Below are 24,412 nucleotides of genomic sequence, written 5' to 3' on the forward strand. Positions count from 1 at the left end.
GACACCTGACATGACAAACTTTGCATTGGATACCACGCAATCATATTATAAAGATGAACATGCGGGTGCAAGGTGTTCCCCTGAGGTACAGAGTGTCACAGTCTGATTTAAGAAATCTTCAGCAGACAGCTCATCCCTAGTTCTTCTTACCGAAAACAAAAGGGTTGGTTAAATTATGACTAAACCTAACCAAACGTAATTGTCAGGGGCTAGCCTATTGCCAACATCATCAAGAACTAACTGTATCCCCGAGTACAGCTTCAATGACCTGCGGAACTGAATTTAATCACTCAAGATTAACAAAACAAAATTCCTCACAATACTTCGAACCCCCAAATGTAGGTAATTCCCATTGCCAACTTCTCACTCACTCCATATACACCTCTGTTTGGGGGGTCTGCATCTGCATTTTCAGATTTACTTCGGGGGTTCCTCTATGGGACCATCAGCTGCGAATTCTACATCAGACAGTATCTGAGAGTCAGACTCCAAGGGGTCACCGCGAGAATCATCAGGAGTAGACGGGGAGCCATCTAAAGAGCCTTTCAGGGAATTGTCTAAATCCGATTGTTTGAGAATCACCACCACCCCACTGCTCCATTCTCAGACGCACCAGTTTGAGAGCCTCCAAGAGGGGGCATCTCTTTTTGTTTTTTTCTCCTCATCACCTCTCGCCTTTTTTTAAAAAATTACAGTGACCCTGGCCCATGACTTTTGGGCAGCCATCCGTTTATCCCCCAAATGCTGTCCCTCCTTTTTTTTAAACCTTAGCTGATGTGTACCTTTGAGAATGCCTCTTTTACCCAGGCCCCTTTCACGACTAGTCATGCCTGCTCGGAGCCACCCTCTTTCAAAAATGAAGTATTTGTCAAAAAGTCACCCACAAGAGCTTTTGCATTTTGGATGTAGTTTCCGGTCCTCCTTTCTTTTAGAACCCCAGAGGACACAACATCCATCAGCCTTCTGAACGAAGCGTCGTATTTTTCCCAAATCTTTTTAGAATACGAAAGAGCTGTGCCAAGCTTATTGTGTTGGGAGAAAGATTCGTAATAATTTTTGGACACTTCATAAGGAGATACCTCAGCATCACAGGAGCTTTCAGTCCTTAGGTTTTTATTTACAACCCCTAAAGCATGTGCTCTGGGTCTGTGAATGTGTGTGTTTTTGCTCGCAGTTTTCTCAGGACTTGGTGTGATATTGACTGTTGAGGAACTGGGGTTGTTTTTGCGTGGTTGCTTTTTACCAGTATCTTTTTTTTGTCCTTTGGCTTGACATATACGAGCTTTGGACTGTCCTGATGCTTAGTCTGCGCTCTTTTGCTGTTTTGCATTGGTGTTGTTGTTAAAGGTCCCAGAGCAGATTCCTGGTTCTTTGGCGGCTCTGGTGGAGGTGTCCCTGTAGCTCCGACTACTGCATCGTCAGGAGAGCTGCCCATGCCTGATTAGGAAAAACAGAGATATTGTAATTTAGCATCAAATAAACATTTTACAAAATTCACCAAAACCACAAAACTTAACTTTACCGGCTCTCTCACCCGCACCTATGTATTTGCTTAAAATACAAAACCTCATAAAACAACCAAACCAATAAGCAAAATATATTTACTGGGCTTCACCCATCCATCAGCCGTTGATGCTGGTAAATTTTTCTTTTCAGCTGTTTCTCTCCTTTTTGTTTTGAGCTTGTTTACCCTTTGGTCTAAGGGTCTCATGTTTTGACCGTAGTGTGGAGCAACATTATTATAAAACACATGAAACACTCTTGCAAACATAAAAATAAAATACTCCAGGGTGTTTTTCTATTTAAAAAGTCATAGCTTTAAACAAAATAATCCATTTCAGGCTGTACAACAAACACAGGTTTTGAGTTTATTTCTACAACTAGTGTTCTCCAAAAGCTAGACATTTTTTAATAAAAGCACATTTCAACTATGCACCCAAAAACAAAGTGTGCAATAAAATACTTTTTAAATCCCCCTCCATTACTAAGTCTTCAATGGGCCCCCTAAATCACTAACAACAATTTAAATATTAAAACTAATTTTTAAACAACCCATTTTTAAAAAAAAATCACATTTTGCTGAGTAAAAAAGCCTGTTAGTTTGAAATACACCAAATCAATCATTTGCAACAATATACTTTTCAATAAACCCACACCTATGTCTTGCACAGGACTCTAACTCATAATTTAAATATTAAAATTAATTAAAAAAAACATTTTAAAACACACACATGCTTTTAAAAAACAATTGCAAAAAGTTACCTTCCATCACAGGGTAAAGGGATGCTGGCACATGGTTATTCTGTTTTCCCCCATGTGTATTTGGGCCTTTGGGTTAAAGAAAAATAAAAATTTTAGTTGGTATTATTCCCCAAATGCATCAAATCCCTATGCAACCTATGTAATACCTGGTGTTTTTTAATTTAACAGTATTAAGCACAACTATCATTAAAATGGGGTTTTACCTGGCCCTGGTGAAATGCAGCTTGAAGTTGCTGTTTCCATGCTAAACAGATCACATTGCAATAAAGATAGGTACCATTATTAGTAAGAACAGCATAGACAAAGAGGGACATTATATAATATATATTTTCAGAATATATATTAACAAGCAACATATATCGTTTTGCAGTCCAGCAGCTATTTTCTTCAAGAGGACAGTCTCCAAAAACCTGAGATTTTTTTTGTACCACCCGAACTCTTTGTTTCAAACAAATTTCAAAGTCGTATTTAGCAGTTTGGTTTGATCACTACATCTGAATTAATGGATAATTAAGGAATTTCGGCACCCCTCCCCAAACATTCCCTTTTATGATCTGAGGTGTGTGTGAAAATTAAATTGTCTACAGAACTGGGCTGCTTTTGACAGTTTTTTTTCTTTTAGTTAAAATACATTTTTCTGTTTCAATGAAAAACAGAGCACTGTAGGGCCTTCTTACAATATTAAACAGTAAATCCACATACATAACAATCGTTAATGTTACTGTACCCTCTCCTGAGTGGGGGCACTTTGCAGATATCAGTGAATGTCTTGGGATTTTTTTTAAACATGTTTGGTTTATGCTTAAAGTTTTGGGTTGTAAAAATACCCATAGCTTTTAAATGGTTGAATGATTTTACAGCAAAAGCTTGTTCTAAATAAGTATGTTGGAGGTTTGTGAACCCTTGAAACATTTTAGTTTTGAGTTAGATCCTTGTTTATTTTTGTAAATATATTATTTTAAACTTTTAATGACTTTGAGTTGCTAGAAAGCGTGACCCACAGCATTCAACCTACTCCTGAGGTTATATTTAAACTGTCCAATAGTGTCTACAAGCTCCTGAAGTTTTATTTCATTTAATATTAATCTGAACTTGACATCCCCACCCAACCCCCTTATTGTGGATGTACAGCCATCAAACGTAATTACTGAGCACTAATACCTTTAACCTTGGTGGAAACAAGGGTGGATAATCACATCTAGACCTACAGACTCCTTAAGGCAATAGAGTCACCCTTGCTATTCAGTGGGGGTGTGGTTAAACCATCTGCTCAACAGGGTGTCAGCTCTATTGTACTCAAATATCCCTGTTTTATATAGAATATAGAAGCTTTTTTATTTGCTTTTATTTTAAACACATTTTTTGTTCTTTCCCCTACAAGATTCTACTACACACATTTCAGCTTTTGCTGTAAATGGGTCTCTCTGACACAAAGACACAAGAGCTAGGTTCTCACAAACAATGTTTTTATTTATTTAAAAGACATACAGCCCCTTGAAAACAAACCAAGATGCTCCATAAATTTTTTTATCTTATTTATGGGCCACAGAGACCTTCTAACAGAAACACAGATAATCACAAAGCCCTTTTCAATAGATATTTTTATTTACAGCTACCAGGTTTTACATTGCATGTTTGTCCCCTCACCATTCTCTAACTTAATCCTTTTAGATTTCTTACAAATAGTCTTTTTCCTAAGCAGGGCTCTGTAACTTTTTGTGCGGACCAGATGGTCAATATAACGCTCTAAGCAGACATCATCTGGTTTGGTCAATTTCTTTAAAATACTGTCAGGGTCTTGACCGAATTGCACATCATTTACCAAGGTCACCCCTCTCCTAAATGTTCTTGACTTAAACACAGATATTACACTGCATAACCTGTGGTAATAAAAGCATTTAATAAACTTTCAAAACACAGTTCAGCACACAGGTCCTAGAGCTTGCAGTTTATATTCTCTGAAGTCCAGTCATGGTGCCGTTGAGCTGGCGCATCTATGACACAGCCCTCAGAATCTTCAGAAACCTTTTCCCTAAGACAATGATTAAGGACAGCATTAACAGCAACACATAGAATAGACCACATGACTTTTTCACGCTCACAACATGGTACTGGCTCATTTAGTTCCATGCCAACCCTCCTCCTAAACTCCACGTAGCCATCATCCTCGGCATCCTCTTCAACGATTTGTATCGGTGTTGAGCAAAAACAAGACGGGCCCGGCTCGTGTACATTGTCTGATGCAATGCTGTCCAGGGTCCCCAGGTCCTCTAGAAAGGCATCGTGGAGCTGTGGAGAGATTTTCATAAAAGAAACAACTGTAAGTCCCCACTGCTTGTTTTTAGATTTACACAATCCCGGGTCGGCTCCTGACACCATTACACCTCATCCTTGACCGTCACTTCTTAATTGTTCATTTGCCTGAGCAACGTGTTTTCTATCCCATGAGCTTCGGTCGCCTTCCTTCGTAGGTGTGAACAACGAGAGCCGTCACGCTCATTGGTCTTCCTCACGAATGCTTGGGTTTTTGGGTTGGGTTCCAGCGTATCCATCAGTGGCTGAGCCAAAGGGCTCCTCTCAGCCATTCCCTCCTCTTCTTCCTTGGAAGTACTTTCTCTGCAGGTGGTCCAAGTCCTCAAAGCTAAAACAAATTCAGAAGCTGTCATTTCTAAAACACGCATTCTTGGAATGAGATGGCCTCTTCCACATGGTGCTGGGACTTACTGGGTGGTTGTGCTTCACTCTGATTGGTAGAGGGTGATGGGAGGAGTTCTTAGAGGGATCACAAGACTCACTTAAAGCTGGATCTCCCCGCCCCAGAGCTCCCCGTGATTGGTCAAATCCACTCTCTGGGTGGTCCTCTGCAGCTGAAACCTATCCTGATTGGTAGAGGGCAATGGGAGGAGTTCTTACAGGGGTCACATGACACCCCTTGCTTCAGGTCATGTGTCCACCTTGACCCCAGATATGATACCAGAAGGGGCAGGTCTTAGGGTGACAGGTGGACGGAGGCAAACAGGTCGGGGGGGGGGGACAATGTTTGATTGATGGTCTGCCCTTTATACTACTCTCCATTTCTTCCACCCACTTTTGAAGGGAATAACAGTGAGGAATGAAATGGTCAGGACGTGCCCTCAGCAGAAATTAGTACAAATAACACACAGCAAACCGGTTCCTAGAGTGTCTCCCTGTGATACACATAAGCCTGGGATACCACTGCTGAAATGGAAGCACTAACATCACATACCTTCAGTGGCAATGTGGACATGGTAATATACGTGTACAGAGTGCTATCGGTGTGTCCAGCACATCCCAGTCCTCGAGTATGCGCACGGTGTAAACATAGCCTTTGGCATGGGGTTTCTTTCCTTGTTTGTTTTGCAGCTTCCAATTTATTCCACAAGCAGCACCACCCTCCTTCAGGAGAACCATATGCACACTCTACTGTCATTCTGGAACTGCCGAGGTGGTAGTTAAACAGTGCCTTTCTACGGTCCAAGTGGCCTGTGACAGGGCAGCAGAGGATAAGCCGGGTACACAGGGATAACTGGAGCAATCTCCACACCAATAATGTACATAGTGATCCTGAGAACAAACTTTCCTTTATTTATTAAGGTAAATATAACTGAGTTCCTAGCATTGTGGACTTTTCCAGACTTCTCTTTTTTAAAGATGGGCACCATATTTGCCTTTACCCAATTGTCTGGGACCTCAGTCCCTGGAAAAATCATGGAGTAGGTCCACAAGGAATCAATTCTGAAGCACTTTGAGGAGAGGAAAGTGATCAGGAACAGTCAGCATGGATTCACCATGTGCAAGTCATGCCTGACTAATCTAATTGCCTTCTATGATGAGATAACTGGCTCTGTGGATGAGGGGAAAGCAGTGGACATGTTATTCCTTGACTTTAGCAAAGCTTTTGATATGGTCTCCCACAGTATTCTTGCCAGCAAGTTAAAGAAGTATGGGCTGGATGAATGGACTATAAGGTGGATAGAAAGTTGGCTAGATTGTTGGGCTCAATGAGTAGTGATCAATGGCTCCATGTCTAGTTGGCAGCCGGTATCAAGTGGAGTGCCCCAAGGGTCGGTCCTTGGGCCGGTTTTGTTCAATATCTTCATAAATGATCTGGAGGATGGTGTGGATAGCACCCTCAGCAAGTTTGCAGATGACACTAAACTGGGAGGAGAGGTATATACGCTGGAGGGTAGGGATAGGATACAGAGGGCTCTAGACAAATTAGAGGATTGGGCTAAAAGAAATCTGATAAGGTTTAACAAGGACAAGTGCAGAGTCCTGCACTTAGGACAGAAGACTCCCATGCACTGCTACAGACTAGGGACCAAGTGGCTAGGCAGCTGTTCTGCAGAAAAGGACCTAGGGGTTACAGTGGACGAGAAGCTGGATATGAGTCAACAGTGTGCCCTTGTTGCCGCATTTTGGGCTGTATAAGTAGGAGCATTGCCAGCAGATCGAGGGACGTAATCATTCCCCTCTATTTGGCATTGATGAGGCCTCATCTGGAGCACTGTGTCCAGTTTTGGGCCTCACACTACAAGAAGGTTGTGGAAAAATTGGAAAAAGACCAGTGGAGGGCAACAAAAATGATTAGGGGGCTGGAGCACATGATTTATGAGGACAGGCTGAGGGACCTGGGATTATTTAGTCTGCAGAAGAGAAGCATGAGGCGGGATTTGATAGCTGCTTTCAATTACGTGAAAGAAGGTTCCAAAGAGGATGGATCTAGACTGTGGTGGTGGCAGATGACAGAACAAGGAGTAATTGCCTAAAGTTGCAGTGGGAGAGGTTTAGGTTGGATATTAGGAAAAACTTTTCCACTAGGAGGGTGGCGAAGCACTGGAAAGGGTTACATAGGGACGTGGTGGAATCTCCTTCCTTAGAGGTTTTTAAGGTCAGGCTTGACAAAGCCTTGGCTTGGATGATTTAGTTGTGGATCAGTCCTGCTTTGAGCAGGGGTTTGGAGGAGATGACCTCCTGAGGTCCCTTCCAACCCTGATATTCTATGAGTCTATGATTCACCTCCTCCCCGCACTGTGCTGCCCAGTACAGCAGTCTGGGAGCTGACCTTGTGTATGAAGACTGAGGCAAAAAAAGCATGGAGTACTTCAGCTTTTTCCGCATCATCTGTCACTAGATTGCCTCCCCCATTCAGTAAGGGTCTCATACTTTCCCTAATACCCACCTGCTGAAATGAAAAAACAGCTTGACAGAGCCAGAAGAATACTCAGAAGTCACCTGCTACAGGACAGGCCGAACAAAGAAAATAAGAGAACACCACTAGCTGTCGCCTTCAGCTCCCAACTAAAACCTCTCCAACACAACATCAAAGATCTACAACCTATCCTGAAAAATGATCCCTCACTCTCACAGATCTTGGGAGACAGACCAGTCCTCGGTTACAGACAGCCCCCAACCTGAAGCAAATACTCATCAGCAACCACACACCACACAACAGAACCACTAACCCAGGAACCTATCCTTGCAACAAAGCCCAATGCCAGCTCTGTCCACATATTTATTCAAGTGACACCATCATAGGACCTAGTTACATTAGCCACGCCATCAGGGGCTCATTCACCTGCACATCTACCAATGTGATATATGCCATCATATGCCAGCAATGCCCCTCTGCCATGTACATTAGCCAAATCGGACAGTCTCTACGCAGAAGAATAAACGGACACAAATCTGACAATAGGAATCATTAACATTCAAAAATGGTAGGAGAACACTTCAACCTCTCTGGCCACTCAGTAACAGATTTAAAGTTGGCAATTTTGCAACAGAAAAGCTTCAAAAACAGACTCCAATGAGAAACTGCTGAGCTTGAATTAATATGCAAACTAGGTACTGTTAACTTGGGTTTGAATAGAGACTGGGAGTGACTGGGTCATTACACATATTGAATCTATTTCCCCGTGTGCAAGGATACTTAACTGTCTAAACGGGCCATCTTGATTATCACTACGAAAGTTTTTTTTCTCCGGCTGATAATAGCTCATCTTAATTATTTAGCCTCTTACTCCACCTTTTCATATTCTCGGTATATATATCCGATGAAGTAGGCTGTAGCCCATGAAAGCTTATGTTCAAATAAATTTGTTAGTGTCTAAGGTGCCACAAGTACTCTTGTTCTTTTTGTGGATACAGACTAACACGGCCGCTACTCTGAATACTTTCCCTGTCCTTCTTCTTGTTCCTAACATACCTGTAGAAACCCTTCTTGTTACCCTCCACATCCCTTGCTAGCTGCAACTCCAACTGTCCTTTGACCTTCCTGATTACATTCCTGCATGTTCGAGCAATATTTTTTTACTCCTCCCTAGTCATCTGTCCAAGTTTTCACTTCTTGTAAGCTTCCTTTTTTGCGTTTAAACTCACTGAAGATTTCTCTGTTAAGCCAAGCTGGTCGGCTGCCATATTTGCTATTCTTTCTTCACATGGGGATGGTTTGTTCCAGTGCTTCTTTAAAATACAGCCAGCTCTCCTGGACTCCTTTCCCCCTCATATTAGCCTTCCAGGGGATCCTGCCCATTAGCTCCCTGAGGGAGTCAAAGTCTGTTCTTCTGAAGTCCATGGCCTGTATTCTGCTGCTCTCCTTTCTTCCTTTTGTCAGAATTTTAGCATCTCCTAACTGTTGAGTGGTTGACTTTTCATCTTCAGTAATGTTCTTCTAACATAGTTACTTGTGTGTAACATCTATATAAATAGGATTAGGCTATTCCTATCCCTGGCTGGATTAGGGTTCCTACAGTCACAATATTATGGAGCTTTCTGAATGTATTAAAACTGTGCTGCCTTAATGTCGTATCTGTGTACTTATGCATTCAGTATTGTTAGAATGAAGATAATGTTTCTCCAATACTATTGTTTAGTATTTAGTGTTTAGTAAGAAAATTAAAAAATATGAGTCCTGATGGGAGCGAAGGCAGATTTAGGCCTGACAGAATCCTTCTGTGGATTTTAAGAGTTTGTTCTGATGTTTAACAGCGTACGCATAAGAACTGTGCATGTGTAAGAAATTGCACATAGATCATGCTTAGTGTTGCACCTGTGTGAGAAACTGCAGGGTAATTGTGTTTGTGAGAAAAAGAAAAGATAAAGTAACTTAAAAGCTAGAAAAGACTGGTTCAAACTTACACTAACCCTGTACTGACAGGGGAAGAGAGCTAATATGGAAATGAGAAACTAATGCAAATGTATACAAAAAAAGATAACAAAAAGTTATAAATAAGTTTGTGTAACAAAGAGGGTTGAGGCTGTATGGTCTAGTGCTGGAGGAAACTGTGATGAGATCATCCCGATGAGCTTGTGAGTAACTGTGTTTTGCTGAATGTTTTGCCTTAATAAAGATATGTTCGATCCATTTGCTGAATAAAAGAATCTCAATCCAACAATTCCCATACCAAAAATAGCTGCACGCAATTTTACAAAACTTCAAAAATTAATTCACTTTTAGGCTGAGAAGCAGCAAGGGGAATTTCTGCTCAAACAAAAAAATTCTGAAAGAAGATTTAAAATTAAAATGGACCCCAATACAGCTCTATATTTGCCACCCCAGTGCTGTAATATACATTGTATCTGTTTTAAACAGGATTAACATAAGTAGAGGTTTCCTTTGAGATTGCCTTTAATTGCACATTAAGTATAGACCTTGCACGGAGGATGAAAGACCTGAGGCAGTAGCCAGAGAATCCAGCCTACTGCATCTATCAGGAGTGGGCAAACTTTTTGGCTCAAGGGCCATATCACGGTTGCGAAACTGTATGGAGGGCCGGGTAGGGAAGGCTGTGCCTCCCCAAACAGTCTGGCCCCTGCCCCTATCTGCCCTCTCCCACTTCCCACCCCCTGACTGCCCAACTCAGAACCTCCACCCATCCAACCCCCACTGCTCCTTGTTCCCTGACCGCCCCCTCCCGGGACCCCCCGCCCCTAACCACACACCCCCATGGGCCCCACCCCCATCCACCCCCCCGCTCCCTGTCCCCTGACTGCCTCAACCCCTATCCACACCCCTGCCCCTTGACAGGCCCCCCGGGACTCCCACACCTATCCAACCACCTCCTGCTCCCTTTCCCCTGACCGCCCCCCCCGAACCTCCACCCCATCCAACCACCCCCTGCTCCCTGTACCCTGACTGCCCCCCAGGACCTCCTGCCCCTTATCTAACCCCCCCCACACACACTGCCCGCCTCCTTACCATGCTGCTCAGAGAAACAGGACTGGCTTATTGGAAAGCCTGGGAGGTGGGCAGGCGCAAGCTGTGCTGCCCACGCAGTGGCGTCACTGCATGGGAGGGGGGAAAGTGGAGGAGGGGCCGGGGGCTAGCCTCCCTGCTGGGAGCTCAAGGGCCAGGCAGGATGGTCCCACGGGCCGGATGTGGCCCACGGGCCGTAGTTTGCCCACCTCTGGCATATACTAACACATCGTAAGTTGGAGACATTGGACAGACCCTCCCTTCCTTGCCCCAGAATGTTCCATTTCTGAAAGTGTCTTTGTGAAAAGTGAAAGAAGACTGTTTTATTAAGTATTGATGAACACATGGTGGCTCGATTAGCTGGAGACTAAATATTAGCTATGTGTTTCAGTTGGTTAATGAATATGAGTCTGCATAGCCAAGGACTCATGATATCTAGTTAACTTGCAAGAGCGCATACACAATGCCTGATGGAGCATGTGACCTGTTTCAGCAACAGATAGGCACAGCAGAATATGGAAGTTATCTGATGGTGCTGCAAGGACCGGCCTTGATGTCCTGATGAACATTTGTGTATTTCTTTGTATTGAATATTAACTCTACTAGAGCTGGTATAAAGCGAACCCCCCCCCCCCACCCCATCTTCTCTTTTCTGCTGTTACACACCTTTTAAAAGATGCCTGTCTCAGTTCAGGGGGATCTAATCTAGAAAAGAGTGTATGACAGTCCTTTTCCCATTGTCACATCCAGAGAGGCCAGGATGACAGGGCAGCAAGCTAGGATCCCTGAGCACAGCAGGTACTGAAGAGGGTCATGGACCCCAGAGCTGAGCTGGGAGTAGACGGATACTGAGACTTCTCAATTAGTGTTTGCTTACTCCCTTGCCCACTGAAATGCATGGGGGTCTATGGGAAAGCCTGGGGAGCAAAGGGAATGCTGGGGCTGTGGAAGAGCAATGGCAGAAATCACTGGGTGGAGGGGAAGCTTGTGGGGCTTGAAACCAACACCAAATTTTATTTAATTTTGTATTATAGTGATGTTTAGTATTATAGTAATGCATCCATTTGTCTCACACCCATGGGATTGAGCGTACAAGCCCAGGGTCCAAGAGCCTGCCGGCAGTAGGGTCTACCTGTTCTCCCCATGCCCACCCCTTGGACACCAGAAGGGGCCGGGACTCCTTGACCTGACAGCTATAAGACACTGAGAGGAAAGCACAGAAATCAGTGCCCTGTGAGGCCAGGCTGACCTGACCAGGCAAAGCTTCGCACTGGATTTCTCAACAGCAGCAGCAGAGGCTGATCCTGCCAAAGGTCAGGGGTTCCCTGGGAGCAACATTAATCCCTTCTGGTGTTTTTATATTTCACAGAGTTGCATCTCACACACACATTAAACTGATTCAGTGATCCATGGCATCCTTGGCACGTGTGCAGGTCAGACCTAAACTGAGGAGAAAAGACCTATGGTTGTGAAGTTGTGTCCTAAGTTCTCAGACCATCTACAGCCAGGGGAACACTGCCTGCCAGGTGCCCTCCCTCTGCACCAAGATTCAAGGCTTGGCACATTTATCCTCTCCCACATCGCTCAGCTCACCCTATCACACCCATGACCCTTGCCTGGCTGCCATTCAGGATAAAGTGGAGACAGATATGGTGATGCGAGGCAGCGTGTTCACTCTCTTTGGGGTGGGGTTTGTCAGGGGACAGGGAGCAGGAGGTGGTTGGATAGCCATAAGCACGTTTCACACTGGACAAAATATAACTGTGATATTTCCTTGGCATAGACGGTTGCAGGTTCCTTCACAAATGAGTAAGAAGACAAGAGCTTTGCCTGGAAGGGTTCTCAATCCAAGTACCCAGTGGAGATGTCAATAGGGGTTGCTCGAGAACAAAGCAGAGTGATATGAGGACTATCAATATCCTACCAATTCCTTACATCCAACTCTCCTTTTATTTGGACAGGCTAATCTCTGGGGTTTTGAAAAAGTGGTGTCTTTCAGATGCCGGGCTCGGGAGATATGTAGGTGAATAGGGAACCGTCTGAGTGCTTACATGGTGACCATCAATGTAGTATCTGCACAACCTCCCTCCCTCCCTCCCTCCCCATGTCCCCTCCGGGCTGATGCTAGAATTAAGACATAGTTGTCTATTTGTGGTATCAGTCTGTTGCCATAGAAATAGGTCTGACCAATGCAATCCCAATCCTAGGAGTGCCAGTCCAGGGTCAAGCAGGAGCACATGAGCCAGAGCAAAGAGCCAAACTGATTCAGTTCCAAATGGATTTGATAATGAGCAAAAGTGGCAAGGAAGCTGAAAGGTAAAGCAAGCTCTCTGTAAGTCTGATAAGCTGTGACATTTCTCCCTGCGTAGCGGCATGCCCTCTGGGGAGCAATGGACTAAGCTACATTTCCCATTAGCCCCATTTAGTCTAAGCAGCACTTAATGCAGAAAAGCCACACTCTAACCTGTGATCCCACTGACACAAGCTGCTTTCTCAGCCACCCAACCAGCCTGCCACCTTTGCTGAAAGGAATAATGCACCTAAACCAACAAGATGTGTCCTGACTCCAATTTCTGAGACAAATAAGCAACAAGCAGCAATCCACCCCTAGCCAATTTGTGATCTTCTGGAATTTCATTCACACATTGCTCTTAATTTATTAATTATTTGTGTTTGCCTAGAGGCCTCCACTGAGCTCAGAGCTCCATTGTGCTAGGTGCTTGTCATAAATATAAAGGGAAGGGTAAACCCCTTTAAAAACCCCTCCTGGCCAGAGGAAAAATCCTCTCACCTGTAAAGGGTTAAGAAGGTAGGATAACCTCGCTGGCACCTGACCAAAATGACCAATGAGGAGACAAGATACTTTCAAAAGCTGGGGGAAGGGAAAAACAAAGGGTCTGTCTGTTATGCTTTTGCCAGGGACAGAACAGGAATGGAGTCTTAGAATTTAGTAAGTAATCTAGCTAGATATGTGTTAGATTATGATTTCTTTAAATGGCTGAGAAAGGAAGTTGTGCTGAATAGAATGGATATTCCTGTCTGTGTGCCTTTTTGTAACTTAAGGTTTTGCCTAGAGGGATTCTCTATGTTTTGAATCTAATTACCCTGTAAGGTATTTACCATCCTGATTTTACAGAGGTGATTCTTTTTACTTCTATTAAAATCCTTCTTTTCAGAAACTGAATGTTTTTTTCATTGTTCTTAAGATCCAAGGGTTTGGGTCTGTGGTCACCAATGCAAATTGGTGAGGATTTTTACCAAACCTTCCCCAGGAAGTGGGGTGCAAGGCTTGGGAGGATTTTGCAGGGAAAATGTTTCCACACAATGCTTTCCTAATAAATAAACCCAGATAAACGTTTGGTGGTGGCAGTGGAAGTCCAAGGGCAAAGGGTAAAATAGTTTGTACCTTGGGGAAGTTTTAACCTGAGCTGGTAAAAGTAAGCTTAGGAGGTTTTCATGCAGGTCCCCACATCTGTACCCTAGAGTTCACAGTGGGGAAGGAACCTTGACAGTGCTGCATAGACACATGGTGAGAGACAGGCCCTCTGTTCAGGAGCTTTCACTCACATCAGAAAAGACACACAAATGATGGGAGGGGACACAAGGGAAGGGACCTGCTGAAGTGAGTCAGTGACAGAGCCAAAAGTAGAATCCAAGTTGACTACTCACAGTCCCAATTCCTAGCCCCTGCACTGTACAGCTATTAATGCACTCTGTTTAATGAGGACCTTTAAAGGCTTGGGTCATCAAAACCTTTCCTGTGATATTAATAAGCACATGCAATAGTCAATCGGTTTAAGGCATAGCCCCATATAGAGCACATCACATCAGTTCAAGCTGGTGTCTTGACTAAGGCTAAACATGGAGGAGGGGGTCAGAAGAGCCATTTTCCTCTAATAATGAGATGTTGGACACTGTGGAAAGCAGGGACATGAATAAGAGCAGCAGGTGAAGGAGTCATGGATATTTTTAATAAAAGTCATGGACAGGTCACGAGCAATAAACAAAAATTCACGGCCCGTGACCTGTCCATGACTTTTTTACTATAAATACCCACAATGACTAAATCTCTGTTCCTGTGACCCCACTGCTCTGGGACCCCTACTCCAGTGGTGGGGGCTGACCGCCCGCAGCGGGCCACTGCTCCAAGGTCCCCAGGGCTACCTCCAGGACTGATGCTCAGGCACTCCCCAGGGTTGCTGCTCTGGCCATGCTTGGCACCGCTGATGCTCAGGCGGTCCCCGGAGCTGCTCCTGGGACCGATGCTCGGGCACACCCTGGGGTCGCTGCTCTGGCCACCCCCAGATCAATGCTCAGGCACTCCCTAGGACCAGCCACACCAGCCGCTTTTTGGGCGCTCCCTGGGACCGCCGCTCGGGAGCTCCCCAGGGCCAGCCAGACGGGCTGCTGCTTGGACAGGTGGCCCTGTGATCAGCTGCACTGGCTGCTGCAACTGCGCAAGTCACAGAGGTTGCAGAAAGTCACAGGATCCATGACCTCTGTGACAGAATCGCAGACTTAGTCATGACCTATGGCTGTCAAATCCAGGTCTGCAGGGTTCATGGGAGCAGCTGCACTCCACCCCTCCACCTGGCAGCCTGCGGATGATGGCTTACCTAGGTCCCATGAAGCTCAGCTCCAGAGTGAGGCTCATCCCCTGAAGTCTGACTGGCAGAGCCCCTGAATGGCAGATTGGCCCTACTTAAGCCAGGAACAAGAACAGGAAGCTGTCTGAACAACTGGGCTCCACCCTGCCTTGGATTGTGTGCCTCCTGCAACTGCTCCTTGATTTCCTGATACCTGATCCAGTTTAACTCCTGGCATCTGACTTGTATTTTCTGACCTCCAGTTTGTTTCCTGCCTCTTACCCCCTTGGTATCCTGACCTGGCCTGACTCTGGTTCCCAACTCATAGTTCTGATCTCAAGTTTGTCTCCTGCTTCTGATCTCCTGGTATCCTGACCCAGCTGTCTCTTGACTCCTGTCTCGTGTCTGTGAACTCTGACTCTGACCACTAGGTCTGGCTGCCGACAACCTGGCTGTGACAGCTGAAGGGGACAAATGCCTCACTATTGCATGAATATAAACTTTAATTAATAAGTAAACACATAATTTAGAGGATGTCTCTGTCTGTGTGCTACACCATGGCTGTCCTCAGGAGAATGGGCATGTCTCGTGCATGGGTTGTGCATATGTTTTTAATAGCTTCCTTGCATAATATCTGGTCTATTATTCTGGTCCCTGGTGACTTCTAAGCAAAGGAGAATAAAGCAGCTGCTGTCTCCTTCACCTGTTGCTCTTATTCATGTCCCTGCTTTCCACAGTGTCCAACATCTCATTATTAGAGGAAAATGGCTCTTCTGACCCCCTACTCCATGTTTAGTCTTACACAAAAAGTAATAAAGGTTTCTGAGCACTGTTTCTTACAGCGGAAATGCCAGGACAGAATTGGAGGCCAAAGGAGGTAGGAGAATTACAATAAGAAAAGTCTGATATACAAAGAAAAGAATATTACAGTTCCTCTCTCATTTAATCTTCCTTCAAATACTTGTTGTTCAAAATGATGTCTAGTGACTGCTTCATTTTGTATTTTACACGCAGAGGAGCTGTCTGTGGGCTGATTTCAAAGATCTCTGAAAAAAGACCTGGGTCTTGAGGAGGTCTTGGTTCTTGAACTCCTGTCTTCCTTCTTCATTTGGGGGCAATTCTCTCATTCTTATGCTGTCTCCATGGCAGATGGTGCTGTGTAAGAATGGGACGCAGCCTTCAGAATTCCCCAAACCAAAACTTTCTTACCCTCTGGTAATGACAGGAGGCAGGAAATTTGCTGAAAAATCACAAAACTCAGCAACCTGCCTGGGCCTTGAATGCCTAGGTGGCACAGAAACATGGGATGTACTATTTCTGTGCACATAGGAGCCTTGCTTCACAGATTACATTCATATCAAGGCAGATAGATGCAGAGATTGAGATAATGAGATGTGGCACAAATGTGAGAGAATGTGCGCTGGGCACGTACCCGAGCAGATGTGGGAACAGAGGTAGTTTTGTGTCACCTTAATGTTGCTGGATTCTAGTGTCAACCCCTAAGTGGCTCTAAGATGGCCAGTGGCCATAAAGGGTTGTCCAGCAGCCAGGGAAGCCCAGAGGGCAGCGGTGATTTGCCTAAGGCATCTTTTCTTTCTTGCAGCATGGACTGGGATAGAGCTTAGTTTCTTAGGTATAAGCCAGCTGGGGATTCCCCCATCCTGGAAGACTCCTTAGCTGGTTGGATTTTCTGCCCTTTTGTATCTCTCTGGTGTGGGGCAAAGAATATGGCCCACAGCATCTCTCTTGCCACGACCTGCGTGTGGTCTGCCCTGGCTGACTCCGGATCCTACAGCAGAGGGAGGATTTGTGGCACTTTGTGCCACCTCAACTGCTCCCTGGCAGACTTTGTACATCGGGGGTCCCTGCAAACGCCCTCCATATCTCTTTGTTAAAAACCTTTCACTACAGTCATTATTTCTATACATGGCACAGTGCAATTTCCAAAGTGTACTCAGACTTCTTGGATGCCCTTCCTTAGGTACCGCACTGCCAGGCCATAATGATTAGCACATCCAGTGACCTTTTCATCCAGTGACATGGCCGGGGAGGTGCACATCACCTAGGGTAAAGGAGTCAGTATCTGCAGGCACATGGAAGCATTTGCCTGGCACTGCAGTGGTCTGTACATGTAGTCGGATGCAGCGGTGATAAACCACTGAGTAGCAGATACTTGCACAGCAGCTTCAGCATCTATAAGAGGAAGGACATCCACAACAATGGAAGTGGATGGAGTTAAAAGACAGAGAGTAGAAGTGGAACACACAATATAACTATTTGTCTCTGGCAACAGTCCGATGTTGTCATTAGTATGGTATCCTGGGGGGATGGTGCCAGGTATCCAGACAGTCCTACTTTTTACACCGTATTATTAGTTACATATCCAATAGACTTGAAACGGAAAGAAAAAGGAAACACATGAGTAGGAAAAACAGAAGGATACACAAGGAGGAAATGAAAGGAGAAGGGTGAGTTTGGAGGAAGTAAAGTGGCCACTATTAATTGAGTGGAGACGCTTGCAATTTTGGCAAGGGTGGGGGAAGAAAGGGTATGGGAAGGGGGGGAAACCCAGGCATACATCTAGCATGTCTTCTCTCGCAATGTTAAATAGGTCATGAGCCAGCATATCACAATCATGGCCTTTAGCTTGTGTCTTGGCCAGGTTGACTGTAGTGTCTGAGGTTTTTTCAGTGATTTTGTAAAAATTCTCTATTGCTACATCAATTGCAGTAAGAGCATAGGATAAACCTGTGTTAGTATCTCTAAGGGCTTGGGTGGTTTGGCTTTTGACCCAAGAATTGTATGACCTCTCACAATTTAGGTTAAGCCTATTTAGTATAGAATTGGTGCTTCCAAAAATTTCTCCGATATCACCTAAAATGCTACATTTTTGTCTTTTCGCTGTGCAGGCCCGAATAACATATTGGTGCATTAGAAACTGTAGCTGGTCCTGCAGCCATTGCAGGGAGCTGGGGTGGTCTGAGCATACATTTTGCAAGGGTGCTGAGAAATTGGACAAATTATATTTAACCTGAACAGAGACCATAAGAACGTCATGCAAAAGTGTTTTGTTGGGGCCTACTTGAATAATGCCATCCAGTGGGGAAGGTTACATTGCCGGACAGATAGTAGGCGGGGAGCATCCACAAGTGGTCAGGTTATAACATCGTATACTAGTACAATGTAAACGTTTAACCAGGTGTACAGAGTGTTCCTGACAATAGTATCCCTCCATCCCATGTTCCCACAGCAGAGGAGGAAGGTCAGTCCATCCTGCATTTACAAACACTTTGGTTAATGAAAAGTTCCCAACCCTCCCACAAACATTCACACTGATACTCTCCCCACCCATTAGCAGCCTCATAAATGTAGTGAATCTTGACCAATCCATCTGAGGCCCTGGAAATAGAATGGTTTGTTTGTTCTAGGGGAGTATTCATAAACTGCCACGCTGTAATTTGGTTCTGTTCCCAACATTCTGTGGTCTTGTACCCCAAAATTGAGGGTCCTATATGAGTGGGCCCACATCCCATGAAGCTAAATACCCAGTTACAGTCCAGATCCGGTGAGATGCAGGGAGGGAGCCTAAGGCTGCTCCTGGGCTGTGGTAGCTGGACTGGGACCTCGGAGCCTGGATGTTTTTAGAGGCAAGCTGTAACTACAATAAGTCCAGGTGATTGGTCTGGGGGTAAGCCAAGTGTCTGGCTTTTTACCCATTTGCCGCTGCCTCCTATAGGAAGTTGCACATACCTGCTTCAAAGCTGGTCAGTATCTCGTGTGACATGTACCAAAGGCAGGTCCCAGGAGAATGCATCAGGTATATTTACCAAGAGGATTAACGTGGGGAGCCACATTTGTCACGGCCTCAGGTTTGAGAAGGTATTGCTTGGTAGTTGGAGGGAGATGACCGGTAACCTGGATGGGTGGGCAGAGATGAGCAAGCACCAAACCGCACGACAGATTATTTTCTGCACAAACAGAGGGGAACCTGGAAGATAATTCTTGAAAAGGGTTAGAGGTGTCCCAAGTGAGAGCCATGGATTTGGCAGTTGCAACAGAAGAGAGAAATTTATTATTATGGAGAGAAATGGTATGAGTACGCTTAAAAGTTTATCAGTAAACATGACTGTACTTTGAGCAAGGTTAAGAGTCACTGCAAGATCGCAGAGGGCGTCCATGCCCAAAATAGTCTCCTCTGCATTTGGAGCTACATAAAAAGACTGAGTCCAGAAGAATAGGTTAGATTCTACAAGAACAGGTAGCTCTTATAAGCTGAGAGTTGTACACCTCCTACCCCTGAAATAGTAATATACTATTTACTAGTGGGAAGCGGGAGGTCAGTAATGGAAACAGACGCTCCCATGTCCACGAGACTTGTGCATGGCCCGCCCCTTATTTATGCTTGTAAGTGTGGCCTTGAGAGGTTTATGTCTGCATCAGCAGTACTGACGAGCAAGGGGGCCTAGCGGGTCATGGAGTTTAAAAGCCTGGCCATTTCCTCTTTGCTTAGATGTAAGTAAGGGTTGGCAGTTGGTTGAGATACTGGTTAGGGCCGGTTGTCCAGAGCTACTTAGCATGGGCATCCGGCTGCCCAATGTCCGGTCTCCCAATATACAAAACACTGTAAGGTGGGGCGGGGCAGGGGGGACGGGACCAGGACCAGATTGAAAGAGCAGTGAAGTATTGCAGGGATTCAACTGGCCATGATTTTGCACTGACAGGGCTTTTGGGCCTTGCGCCTGCAGTTCTTTTTGGTATGCCAAGACACCCACAATTATAACAGGTTATGTTACTTTTTTCTGTTACCATAGAAACATGAGTAGACTTGCATTTTATATCTTTAGCTTGCTGACTTCGCATTCAGAGGCCCACATACAGATGGATTCATAATTAGAGCCTGGGTTTACTCCCAAGTTAAGGGCTCTTTGCAGGTTGGAGTTAAAACCTTCCTTTAACATTTTTAGAAACACCTGATCAGTTTTCTTTGCATTACTTGAATACATCTCCCATTTCCGCTCACAGTATTGGGCAGCAGGCTCATCCTTGCCTTGTACGCATCCCACTATAAGTCCCCAGTTACCGGCTCCATTCCCCAAGGCGTTTTGGATGGCTTCCTTAAAATCAGTGCAGGCACGAGTCATATCATTTTCTGATTCAAATTTGACGGAGGCCCAAGTGCCGTTTCGGTGTTCTTTTGAGAGGATCTTGACCGATGAAAGGTCGGGGCCTTTAGCCTTTAGGATATGAAGATCCCTGGGATGTAATCTATAGGTGGTAACTATCTGATTTATTTTCTTCCAGGATACCAAATTCAGGTGTTTGGGCTTTAGATCAGGGAGATCTTTCAGTAAGCCCCTCATTTCCTCTGTGCTAAGAGGAGTGTACTGATAAGTATTATGAGCCACTCTGTTATCTGCTGGCCCTGACCACCGTGTGGTTACTTGGAGAGGGGCCAGGGGAGCACTGGCACTGAAGTCTGGGTTAAAAGGAGCGGGGAGAGGCCAATTACTCCAATTTTCCCTTGGGTGTGCCAGGTTTCAATCCTGGATTTGTTTTGCAAGGTGTTTCCAATTGATCTAGTTTTGATCTTTATTAGTATTGCTGCCTGAACCAAAGTCAGTAAAATTACCCTTCTGTTGTATGCTAGCAGCAATATGGTGTGCAGAGGCGCTGCTTTCTTTTATTTTTGCTTTTAGAGTATTGTTCTCTCCTTGAAGCTCACTTAATTTGTGGTTTAAATCTATCTTTTGGTTTAGCTCTGATGTAAGAGTCTTTTGGAGCGTTTCCAATTCCCGTAACTTCCTTTCATATTCACAGTACAGAATTACAATTCCTTTCTCTAACTTTCCTTTCTTCTGACCAGACGACCACAACACACTATCCTTCACGCTATAAGGGAAAATTTAGTAGGCCCAAACTTTGACAAAGATAACTTTGATTAAAATAACTGTGTACAAGCAGCAGCAGAAGAGAGAGAATGGAAAATTTAAGCAGAACAATTTGTAATAGTCAGTCTTATGAAATATAGCTGTGACTGCTAGTGTTAGGAAAGCGTTAACCACAAAAGAACAAACTGAAAAACAGGAAAAAGCTTGTTTTGATGTATTCCTCATAAGGAAAATGTTAATAAGGAAGTGTGTGTAATTGATTGTGGTTTTAAGCTATATAAGCTTTTGTATTCCCTTTCTGGGGGGGTCGGCAGCTTGGCTGTCATTCCCCTGCATGCTTGTAATAAAGTGGGCCTCAGGCTGTTCTGATCCAAACACAATGCATGGTAATTTTTTCCACAACAACACTCATACCCTCATTCCATCCATCCTTTGCCATAGTCTTTTGAACCTTTCCATGTTTTCCTTTTATAAAATCAACGAGTCTCCCTCCCGTAGAGGGTATCATTGATACACCCTGTGGCAAGTCATAGGACATTGTTACCCAGCTTCCTGAAACCCACTCAAGTGGTGTTTCAGGGGAACTGACCGAGCACACCCTTGTACTTATCACTACTGAAGCACGCTCTGATGCTCAGTACTTGGTGTTGCAGCTTTTGCCTACAGCAATCCCTTCAACCCGAAAACTCTGGCCACAAACACAGTCCCGTTCATTCCTTTTGTCTGTGCGTCCTATATGTGGTTTGTATTAAAAAAAAAGGTGGGGGGAGGTGCGAAGGGGTGTCTGGGGAGTCCCAAACCAAGGTGTGCAGTAGAGGTGGTAAGTAAAAGGGTACTCACCTCTATCCCTTGTTGTGAGAAACTGTCAGAGGATTGCCGATCACACCCTGCTTGCTGCGCCAAACTGCAAAGCAAGGAGATTCTCTTCCCCAAGAATCAGGCAGGCACAGACAATACTGAAGAGGTTTATTCACGGCACCAGGAAGACTGATAAACAGCTTCAAAACTGTGGGGCTACAGTAACCAATTATATACACCCTTTTTATCACTTCATTTGCATTTATCTTGTACTTACAAAGACAAACATTGTTTCAGAGCGAGTGGGGAGGGATAGCTCAGTGGTTTGAGCATTGGCCTGCTAAACCCAGGGTTGTGAGTTCAATCTTTGAGGGGGGTCTAGGGATCTGGGCCAAAAATTGGGGATTGGTCCTGCTTTGAGCAGGGGGTTGGATTGATGACCTCCTGAGGTCCCTTCCAACCCTGATATTCTAGGATTCTATGAGAACACTTAACATGATAATAACAGGAGCAGAACATATGCATAGAAACTATTCTGATTACATCAATTATCTATGTCTGCCCTTAGGGTGAAGAGGTGGCGTGGGGATGAGTGTTCACAGATATTCGGAGAGCAGTGGAGGGCTTATACTGTTCGTTCTTACTGAGAGGCCGAGTTATTGGGCAGACATCTGACCACGTAAGTTATCAGGTGTTTACAGCTGTCATTGCCCTTGGGCCTCTGGTATTTCTGTTTCTGCCTCAGCTGCTAACTGAATTTTTTAACTCTTGCCTAACAGTAGTGTTCTCAGAAAAGAGCAAGCTGGTTTTCGGAAAGGGCGTGGATGCACAGACCAGATCTTTATGCTACGAAACATAATAGAACAGTGCTTAGAATTGCAACGGGAACTCTACATAAATTTCATAGACTTTGAGAAGGCTTTTGTTAGCATTCACAGGACCAGTCTATGGTGCATTCTGAGGGCATATGGAATTCTTTTCCATAATCAACATCATCAAAAGCTTCTATTTGAACTTTACATGCAGTGTTGATCACAGCAAGCTCAGTTTTGAAGTCAAAACAGGAGTACATCAGGGGTGTGTCATGTCTGCAATCTTCTTCAACATTGCCATCGACTGGGTAATGTGGAATATAACAGAAGACATACCAAGAGGCATAAAATGGACACTCTTCTCATTCCTTGAAGACCTGGACTTTGCAGATGATGTTGCTTTCCTATCAGCAAAAAGAAAAGGAGTACTTGTGGCACCTTAGAGACTAACCAATTTATTTGAGCATAAGCTTTCGTGAGCTACAGCTCACTTCATCGGATGCATACTGTGGAAAGTATAGAAGATCTTTTATACACACAAACCATGAAAAAATGGGTGTTTACCACTACAAAAGGTTTTCTCCCCCCCCCCCCCCAAACCCACTGTCCTGTTGGTAATAGCTTATCTAAAGTGATCACCTCTCCTTACAATGTGTATGATAATCAAGGTGGGCCATTTCCAGCACAAATCCAGGGTTTAACAAGAACATCTGGGGGGGATAGGAAAAAAACAAGGGGAAATAGGCTTGAATAGAGACTGGGAGTGGCTAAGTCATTATGCAAGGTAACCTAAGTTAATTGTATCCAATTTGCAAATGAATTCCAATTCAACAGTCTCTCGCTGGAGTCTGGTTTTGAAGTTTTTTTGTTGTAATATTGCAACTTTCATGTCTGTAATCATGTGACCAGAGAGATTGAAGTGTTCTCCGACTGGTTTATGAATGTTATAATTCTTGACATCTGATTTGTGTCCATTTATTCTTTTACGTAGAGACTGTCCAGTTTGACCAATGTACATGGCAGAGGGGCATTGCTGGCACATGATGGCATATATCACATTGGTGGATGTGCAGGTGAACGAGCCTCTGATAGTGTGGCTGATGTTATTAGGCCCTGTGATGGTGTCCCCTGAATAGATATGTGGGCACAGTTGGCAACGGGCTTTGTTTCAAGGATAGGTTCCTGGGTTAGTGGTTCTGTTGTGTGGTATGTGGTTGCTGGTGAATATTTGCTTCAGGTTGGGGGGCTGTCTGTAGGCAAGGACTGGCCTGTCTCCAAGATTTGTGAGAGTGTTGGGTCATCCTTCAGGATAGGTTGTAGATCCTTAATAATGCATTGGAGGGGTTTTAGTTGGGGGCTGAAGGTGACGGCTAGTGGCATTCTGTTATTTTCTTTGTTAGGCCTGTCCTGTAGTAGGCCCTCACCTCCTGAAGTACGTGCTGGAGAGTACGAGGCCTGGAGAGCCCCATGTGCTGAGCGAGCGTCAGGGGATCCAGCCAGTCTCCCCGGTCGTAGTCCAGGAGGTCTCCAACTCTGGTGACTTGTGCCAGGGTCAACCTCTGGCGCACCGAGGGAGACTCCGCCACCTGCACAAGGAGCTGGTGGTTGTGTAGCAGCAGCTCCGCGAGGAGATCCACCCTCTCGGGGGCCGCTGCAGACCTGGTAGCCGAAACCAGTTTCCAGGTCCAGAGGAGGCCCTGGTGGAAGACCAACAGACTGAAGAGGTCTCACGGAAAACCCCTCGCATGAAGATAAAGGAGCTGCCGGTTGTATCGGAGCCCTTGGAAGCGGTGCAGGAAGGCGTTCACCAGTACGCTCCATGCCGGACTACCTGCACCATAAAGGAGC

General features: G+C 44.9%; 1 long non-coding RNA gene across 1 annotated transcript; it reads right to left on the reverse strand.

The window, feature by feature from the left end:
• Positions 1-1,158: 1,158 nt before the first annotated feature.
• On the reverse strand, positions 1,159-21,820 carry LOC141992812 (uncharacterized). Its single transcript, XR_012640660.1, has 4 exons — positions 21,795-21,820; positions 18,817-19,034; positions 2,263-2,328; positions 1,159-1,437 (listed from the first exon to the last, which is right to left on the reverse strand). It is a non-coding gene; the product is annotated as an uncharacterized LOC141992812 (long non-coding RNA).
• Between the last annotated feature and the right edge of the window lie 2,592 nt (positions 21,821-24,412).

The sequence above is a fragment of the Natator depressus genome, chromosome 8 (assembly GCF_965152275.1).
Source record: "Natator depressus isolate rNatDep1 chromosome 8, rNatDep2.hap1, whole genome shotgun sequence".
NCBI lineage: Eukaryota > Metazoa > Chordata > Testudines > Cheloniidae > Natator > Natator depressus.